This window comes from Harpegnathos saltator, unplaced genomic scaffold, assembly GCF_003227715.2.
Source record: "Harpegnathos saltator strain DR-91 unplaced genomic scaffold, Hsal_v8.6 scaffold74, whole genome shotgun sequence".
NCBI classification, from domain to species: domain Eukaryota; kingdom Metazoa; phylum Arthropoda; class Insecta; order Hymenoptera; family Formicidae; genus Harpegnathos; species Harpegnathos saltator.
The window spans coordinates 305470-315115 of NW_020230582.1; the positions used below are offsets into that span (position 1 = coordinate 305470).

Consider the following 9646-nt stretch of genomic DNA (forward strand, 5'->3'; position numbering starts at 1 on the left):
ATTGTTGGATGTTTACGAAGACTTTCCTTCAATTCTCTACTGTGTCGCTCACTTATATTGTTTGTTTTATGCAGTTGTTTATACACACAAAACGAATTGGGTTTAAAATTATTTAACCATGTTTCTTTGTAATAATTAAAAAATTCATCTAAATATGTACATTTATAAAAAATAATGTTAGTGATTATATAAAAACCTTCTTCTATAACTGATTCTGGCAACGATGCTAATGGTATTAATAATTTTGTTGCATTCCACCCTATTTCTTGTTTGTTTTTTAAAATTTTATATTTCTTCGCATTGTGTATTATAGCCTGTAAAAAGAAAACAATATAATGAAAATTAAAGTGCATTTCATGTTTCTTATTATGTGCATTTTTATCTTTTATTACCTGGCTGTAGTGAAAAAAGCAGCCAATAACTTTTGCATTAGGGAATGCTGTCTTAAGCGCATTTTGTTCTGCTCTTTCAAAATCAGATAATATATATTCTGGTTTGATATCTATAATATCTTTAATTTTTTTTAAAACATCTAAATAATTTTCGGTTGTGCGACTTTCCATTATTGAATACACAATAGGATATGTCTGAAATTTGAGAAAAAAAATTTAAGTTGTTTATATATTTATATTGAGTGTATTTTGCAATAATATAAACTAATTATTATTTAATGAATATAATTTTGAATTCTTTTACTTACTCTGTCATTATTTCTAATAACAATAAACCATAATTGACAATTATTATTATGTAATTGAGGCACCGTTGCGAAGGTACCGTCCACAAAAATAATTAACTTATTTGTTAATTTTGTTATACTTTCTATTATAAATTTGTCAATAAAAATGACCGCCTTAGTATCATTATTTTTAATAACTGTTTCTACAGCAAATGAATGTGTTTCATTTATTTTTAATAGATCTTTCCATTTTTTTTTTCAAACTGATACTCATGTCTGTTAAATTTTGCGGGGTCTGTCCAAATCCTTTTTTCTTTTTCGAACGTTCAATACATCTTTCGACATTTCTAATATTAGTAAAATGGAGCAAACTATCGTACCTAAACGTTAATTCAAAAATTACCAATTAAAAATTGTATCTAATGTTCCTTTTAATTTTAAATTTTCAACATTTTAAGCATAATTTTCATTTTAAGCTTAATATTTTCTGTTTTATCGTTTTGTACTCACTTTGAAATAATTGTGTTTTTTATTGATCTTGTAGATTGAAACTGACTTGACGTTTCTATTTCTTTTCTAATCTCTGATAATTTAAAATCAGGTTTATTATGATTATGACTTCGCTTTATAACGTAATTACCGTTTTTTTATTTTTAAACGTGCTGTATACCCGAAGTTTCTATTTTTTCGAAAACTGCATTCATACCCAGATAGCACAAGAATATTTTATGAACACACTATGAATATTCTGGACGAATATACGTATATTGTATAGAATGTTCTAAAAACATAGTTATATGTTCATAGTATGGTCATAGTATATTCGAATGATACACACATAAATATTTTATGAATGTGCATAGAATATTTTATTGGAGTTTGTACGTACTTGTATAGAACATTCGTAGAATATTTTATCGAACATTTATGGAATGTTCCCTAGAATATTTCATGAACATATATAGCACATTGTATAGAATGTTCCACAGAACATTGTAGGTACTTTTGAAATACGTTTTATGGACATATTTAATTTGCAGCTCATGCTAATATTGACTCATGAACATATTAAGTTTTATTAGCTTTTATATTATGCAATTTGAACGTTGAGTGTGCAGACCATTCATACTTAATGTATTTATGACTCGCGATATCAAGTTATGATATATTCGATATATAATTTCATCCGATATCCGATAAGTCATAAACACCTCAGACAGAATGTCCAAAACCGGGACATAAGATGTGTTTCAGACATCTTAAAAACGTCTTATATCCCAATTTCGGACATTCTATCTGGAGTGTGCTGTTTGGGACGTAATATCTCATTAGTCTTATTTATGATGCATAATATATAGCGCGTTCGCAAGGTCATTATCAACGCTATCGTATCATTCTATTTATACATATACGTCTGTATATCATATACGTATAATATGGATAAAATGACACGATATCGCTAAATAGCGAGTTACTCAAATGCACCTATAAAGATTATTAAAACTTAAATATATACATGAGTCAATTTTGACAAGTTGCAAATTGAATATGCTTATATAGAATACTCTTATAAATGTGTAAATGTATATACAAACATATATATTTGATATATGTGACATAATATTTAAATAAACACAGCACACTTAATCATCAACTCGTTTTTATTTGAACATATAATGTATATATATATATACTTTAAAATAAAAGTTAGTGGACAAATATGTAAAGTTACATACGAATATATAAAGTTTTCCTTTAGCCTGCAATGCATAAATATATTAATTTATAAAATAAGAGTGAAGCGATATATCAATTTGTTCTTTTCAACTTGCACTAATTGAAGTGAGACAGGTATATTTTTTCAATCAATTAAATATACTAATTCAACAAAACAGCTAAAAAGAACAAGTCTATATACACACACTTTCTCTCTCTCTCTCTCTCTCTCTCTCTCTCTCTCTCTCTCTCTCTCTCTCTCTCTCTCTCCCTCCCTCTCCCTCTCTCCCTCTCCCCCCCTCTCTCCCCCTCTCTCCCACTCTCTCCCACTCTCTCCCTCTCTCTCCCTCTCCCTCTCTCTACCTCTCTCTCCCTCCCTCTCCCTCTCTCACCCTCTCTCTCCCTCTCTCTTCCCCTCTCTCCCTCTCTCCCTCTCTTTCTCCCCCTCTCCCCCCTCTTCCCCCCTCTCCCCCTCTCTCCCTCTCCCCCCTCTCGCCCTCCCCCTCCCCCTCCCTCTCTCCCTCTCTCTCCCTCTCTCCCTCTCCCTCTCCCTCTCCCTCTCCCTCTCCTCTCCCTCTCCCTCTCCCTCTCCCTCTCCCTCTCCCTCTCCCTCTCCCTCTCCCTCTCCCTCTCCCTCTCCCTCTCCCTCTCCCTCTCCCTCTCCCTCTCCCTCTCCTCTCCCTCTCCCTCTCCCTCTCCCTCTCCCTCTCCCTCTCCCTCTCCCTCTCCCTCTCCCTCTCCTCTCCCTCTCCCTCTCCCTCTCCCTCTCCCTCTCCCTCTCCCTCTCCCTCTCCTCTCTCTCTCTCTCTCTCTCTCTCTCTCTCTCTCTCTCTCTCTCTCTCTCTCTCTCTCTCTCTCTCTCTCTCTCTCTGTAACATATTACATTAGTGCATGTGCTATCAGAATCTGGTGGAAAAAAAATAAACTACCTATTTAATACTATAAATTCGTCACTTTGTGTATCACATTGCACTTAAAATTAGAGATCTCTTTTCTTCCTGAAGTAAAACATCTTACAATTTGTCTCTCGTTGATGTTTTTGCTATTCAGTAGATTTTACAAGTCAATATTTTATTAAAGATTCTACTATCGCTTCGGAGTAACCATATGTTTTCTGTGTAGAAGTTAATATTGCAGAGCAAATGCGAAGATTATGAAACTTATTTTTTCCTTTGAAACCTAACCAACTGTATGTTTTAGCTAAATTATTAGACATTACTTTTGGCAGAACGCGTTTCACCATATGTTTACATGATGCTCCTCCGATTTGAATAATCTCTTTGATCGAAAATATAACAATATATTAATAAATTCAAATCATAAATAAACATTTTCTAGTAAGTAAATATATGTACAAATTGTTTGAAGTTATTATCTTCGATTAGGAATTCTTCTAACTCCTGTAAAACCTGTTGATTTTGCAACGGAAAATTAAATTTTTTAAATATACTATTTTCATCAAGCACATTTTCTTCATTCTTCTCAAAATTCGCTTTTATTAATGAGATGCCAAGATCCTCTGATATTTGTTGCTGTCGTAAATTAATTATTTGTAATAGGCGTAAAACCTGTTTTTGGAAATTTTCATCTAAAACATGAAATATTTTAATAAACGTAAATTATTTGCAGATATGTATATTAATATAATCAAATATTGATCATAATCGATACATATAAACATAGGTAATAGTAAATGAAATATAATGCATCATGTAAAGCATATTACCATATAAGTTATCACGTGATTTCATAGGTTGATATGAAGACTTGCTAGTTATTACCATCGGTAACTCGTGATCTTTTTCCCTAGTATGTTTTTGCATCGTATTCAATTCGTGATCTTTTTCCCCAGTATATTTTTGCATCATATTCGATTCTTTCTTTGATAGCACAACGTGTTCAGATATTTTCATAGCGCCTATAAAAGTTTAAATTTGTAATTGTTAGAATTAAAACAATACATATATAGCAATGTTAACAAAATGCTAATTACTATATGAATTAAATACATATTTGTACCTGGTGAAGATGGTAATATTGCGTTGGACAATATGTCACGTTCGCAGTCATCGCTTGATGTTTCCGAAATCTCATTGTCTACTTTGCGTGCTTAAAAATATCAGTTAGAATTATATATCTTAATATAATGTCACAATACTGTACATATATAATTAAATATGTAAAACAATAATTTTAAACAGCTTAAAGATAAAATACTTATTTCTTTGGTAGAAGAAGTTCTATGTGCAAAGTCGGAATTGCAATCAACTTCAGTTATATTCTCTTCAGAACTCTCTTAATCGAAAAATCGCTTTTTTTTTACTTGTATTTTCACTTCCATATCTGAATTGAGATCAGAAGTATATTCTGCTTTTGCGCACATAACTTTAGCTTTTAAGAAATTATCTAAGACATTAAAAATACATATGTTTATTTCAATCTTATTTTATGACAAAAATAAAATTTCTTATATGTTAACTACACGAAAAATAGTTCCATGCGGACAAGCGTGTGTATATACGATGTTAGTAAGAACAAAATTTAATCCGTTAATTTAAAAAATTATATTTGTTTTCTACACTTATTGTCGTATAACTTACCATATTTACGACCATTAGCTAATTGCCGTATTTTACATACATTCCATTCATTAATAACTGGAGATACACACGATGATATAGCTTGCATTATTTTACTTATATTATAAGGTAGTCAATACAGATATCATTACAGACCCAATTTGATGGTACAGTTTTGACAACATTGTCATAAATGAAATGCACTATTATCCATTCCATAATTTCTAATTATATAAACAATAAATCCTACAATGCCGTGTTGAATTGTTATATTTCTCACTAAGTATCTTTTTCTTATTATTCTACTTCATAATTTACGAACGTATATATCTATGAAATTCTTGGACACTAAACATATTATATCTAAGACGAAAGTACATAGAATCAATTTCAGGTGAGCATGGTGACGCAATGCCAAAGGCCAGTTTGCACCCGATGAAGGTGATGCTCTCTGTTTGGTGGGATTGCAAGGGCATAATCTATTTCGAGCTTCTCCCCGCTGGCGAAACGATTGATTCGGACAAGTACTGTCGCCAATTAACCAATCTGAATCGAGAAATAATCATGAAAGAAGGAGGGCGTACTAGGTGGCGACGGGACGCCGTGTGTTCGGGACCTGCATCTCATTTTCGTTCCGAGGAGAGAAAAATATCGAGAGCGCGGTAGTCGCTAGACCGGGAATCGAACCCGGGTCTTTCGCTTGCCGGGCGACTGCTCTAGACCACTGAGCTATCTGACGCTCCACGCTCCCAAGAGAAACGTCCGATTTTGTCAAATCGCAAGGGAGTCGTCTTTCATCACGACAACGCCAGACCACACGTTTCGAAAAAGACGCTGCGCAAACTGAAGAGCCTGAAATGGGATGTCTTAACGCATCCACCGTATTCTCCTGATATCGCACTATCTGACTATCACTTGTTCCGGTCATTGCAAAATTATTTAAATGGAAAAAACTTTGACTCTTTGGAGGCCTTAAAAAACGGCGTCTCTTCGTTCTTCGAATCTAAACCGCGCAGTTTTTATGATCGAGGCATCCGTATGCTGCCAGAACGTTGGGAAAAGATTATAGAAAACGATGGAGAATATATCATTGATTGAATAAAGATTTTTGTTTGCCTAATCACTGTGTGACTTTTACTCACAAACTCCGCACGAACTTTTGCACTCACCCAATACATACGCAGAACAAAACTCTGTGCAAAATCAATTTCTGTAATTAATACTAGGTTGAATATTCTTCGACAATATTGTCCTACTGATTTCGTAAGACGCCCTAGACCTCTGGATGCATGCTCCAAATATAAAGCTACAGAGTTTCGTCAGATTCTTTTGTACACAGGTATTGTTGTTACTTATGGTGTATTAGATGAACAATTATACAAGCATTTCCTATTGTTACACTGTGCTATAAGAATTTTAGTATCACAATCTCCATCGAACAAATATCTTGATTTTGCACAATTTGCGCTGCAAAAATTTGTCCGTTGTGGTTCTCTCTATGGTGCTACTTTCTATTCATACAATATACACGGTCTTCTCCATCTCACTGACGATGTCAGACGTCTTGGAAGTTTAGATTCCTTGTCAGCTTTTCCATTTGAAAACAACATGTCCATTTTTAGGAAATTTTGCAGGAAGCCAAGTTTACCTCTGCAACAGATGTTTAATAGAATGTAGGAAGTACAGATGCACGGAACAAGTGATAATCAGAAAATAGATTCTTCTATTCGTGTCTCCATGCCACTTAATAATAGTGATCATTGTCCTCATTATCGTAAAATACAATTTGGTAAAATAATGTTAGGTATAGACGTACGAAACAATTGCTACATCTTATATGATGGATCAATCTGTATTGTTTCGAATATCATTGTACACATTCCTCGCATTACTTGCAAGTAAGGAAATTTTTGGAAGTAGATAATTTTTATGATATTGGAATAGTATCTTCAGCTGTTAAAATTTATAAGTGCGGCAACTTGAGCAGTGATTTTATAAATGTTAATGTAGACCAAGTTTACGCAAAATGTTATAGAATCCCCTTTTGGGGTTGTATTGGGTGAGTGCAAAAGTTCGTGCGGAGTTTGTGAATAAAAGTCACACAGTGATTAGGCAAACAAAAATCTTTATTCAATCAATGATATATTCTCCATCGTTTTCTATAATCTTTTCCCAACATTCTGGCAGCATACGGATGCCTCGATCATAAAAACTGCGCGGTTCAGATTCGAAGAACGAAGAGACGCCGTTTTTTAAGGCCTCCAAAGAGTCAAAGTTTTTTCCATTTAAATAATTTTGCAATGACCGGAACAAGTGATAGTCAGATGGTGCGATATCAGGAGAATACGGTGGATGCGTTAAGACATCCTATTTCAGGCTCTTCAGTTTGCGCAATGTCTTTTTCGAAACATGTGGTCTGGCGTTGTCGTGATGAAAGACGACTCCCTTGCGATTTGACAAAATCGGACGTTTCTCTTTTATTTCTCGATTCAGATTGGTTAATTGGCGACAGTACTTGTCCGAATCAATCGTTTCGCCAGCGGGGAGAAGCTCGAAATAGATTATGTCCTTGCAATCCCACCAAACAAAGAGCATCACCTTCATCGGGTGCAAACTGGCCTTTGGCATTGCGTCACCATGCTCACCTGATTGTTTCCATGTCCGTTTGCGCTGAACATTGTTGTAGAGGACCCATTTCTCATCGCCCGTCACTAGTCGATCCAAAAAACGACTCGTTATTGAACCGCCCGAGTAAAGAAACGGCTGCAGAAATTCGATTGATTTTGTTCTTCTCGGTCAGCAAATGGGGCACCCATATATCGAGCTTCAAATCGAACCCCATCTTTTTTAAACGCCGAAAAGCGGTTGATCGGTCAACGTTTAGTGCTGTAGCAACTTCTTCTGTTGAAATTCGCGGATTATTGAGCACTAAAGTACGCAAAACATTGTCATCAATGTCAGAAGGTCGACCAGAGCGTGGCTCGTCTTCAAGGTTAAATTCTCCGCGCCGAAATTTAGCAAACCATTTTTCCACAGTTCGTTTAGCTGGTGCTTCATCCTGATAAACATTCTGAATGTTTTTTACGGCTGCGGCAACGTTTATTCCCTTCCGAAACTCGTAAAGCATAACATGCCGTAAATGCACCTTATCGATACTCATTTTTAAAGTGATATTTCTCGAAGCAGTTTGTATGAAAACAAATGATTTTTTTTTAATAACAGCTGAAGACGTCACCTTTCCAACGTTATATAATATGTAGATGGAAGTATTAATGACAACACTTTACGACGCTTATAACTCCATCTATTGAAACTCCGCACGAACTTTTGCATTCACCCAATACATTAATTGATGATAGTGCGAGTGACGAAGACAGCCATTCAGAAACAACGATGTACATTATTGCTGCGATAATACATACTGAAATAATATAATATGTTCTACGTAATGTTTTTTAGCATTTATTATGAAAGAATGCGATAAGAAGTGCATGATTATTTGATGTCTTGTATTTATGGGCTTAGAATATTTCTGCTTGATTAGTCATTTCTCTGGTTTTATCTTCTTCTTTATCTTTTCTGCATTTCTATATCTCGTATTCATTGTTTCAATATCTGTACAATTTTACCGGATAATGCATATGCGAATTTGTAAATAGAAAAATATGTAACGTGAAATGGACGGTAAGAGTATTAAATTTCTTCATTATTTGTCATACGAGTACAATAGAATATATCTGTCATACACATTCTGCATTTTAATGTTTCATATATTTGTGCTTACAGAAATGGAACGATCAAAACGGATAGTGGGTAAACCATCACGCTACGAAACCACATCGTCGGACGAAGTTTCCGAAACGCACAAAAGATAGGAACAGCAAAAATACTTAATACGAACATTAATGACAACATAGATGATATTCGAAGGATTCTGGAAAGTTAACGCACAAAGTAATAATAATGAATGTTTACGTCCTGCAGATTTAACTAACAAAATTGTCTTTTCCTCTCGCGGATTTATATTCTCCTAATATAACTATAATAGGAATATATACATATATAAATATAAATTAGGAAACAGACCCATCTGGCGAACAGCCGTCGCGCCAAATGAAAGGCAATTCGGGAAAATTCCATAACAGGAAACAGTGCCCTGTTGTAAAAATCTACGTCTTCGTTTAAAGTTTATATCTGGGTAGGTTCGCCAAGTGTGTCCGTCGTCCTAGTTATAAAAAATTTAAAACTCCGCGCTAACAAACCTTCAGTAAAACAAGCAACACAGAGCATTCCTGCTCTAAACTTGAAACTTACATCTTCCCAATCCAAAACCATATGTGCCCTATCAGTCAACCAACAAAGCTTACTTCACTGATAGTCGTAAAATCTGATCTCAGTCTTTGATTTACGGCATTTTGATTTTTCCAGCCGCACTTGTACATTTCTCTATCTCAAGAATCCACCACCTCCACGCTTGTCGCGCCTAATTCATTCAGCCAATCATATCATATCCACCTAAAACTATGAGAACACCACGCTCCACTCTTTAGCCCTCCATATTCATATGTCCAAAAACTAACTGTCTCCTCCCACGATGTCTTTTAACTTCGCTAATTGGCTTGAGACTTTTTTCCCATTAAGACCAATTTCACCCCTTCCTCAAAGCCATCTC

General features: G+C 34.8%; 1 non-coding gene across 1 annotated transcript; it reads right to left on the bottom strand.

The window, feature by feature from the left end:
- Positions 1-5640: 5640 nt before the first annotated feature.
- TRNAA-GGC (transfer RNA alanine (anticodon GGC)) lies at positions 5641-5713 on the bottom strand. Its single transcript has one exon. It is a non-coding gene; the product is annotated as a tRNA-Ala (tRNA).
- Between the last annotated feature and the right edge of the window lie 3933 nt (positions 5714-9646).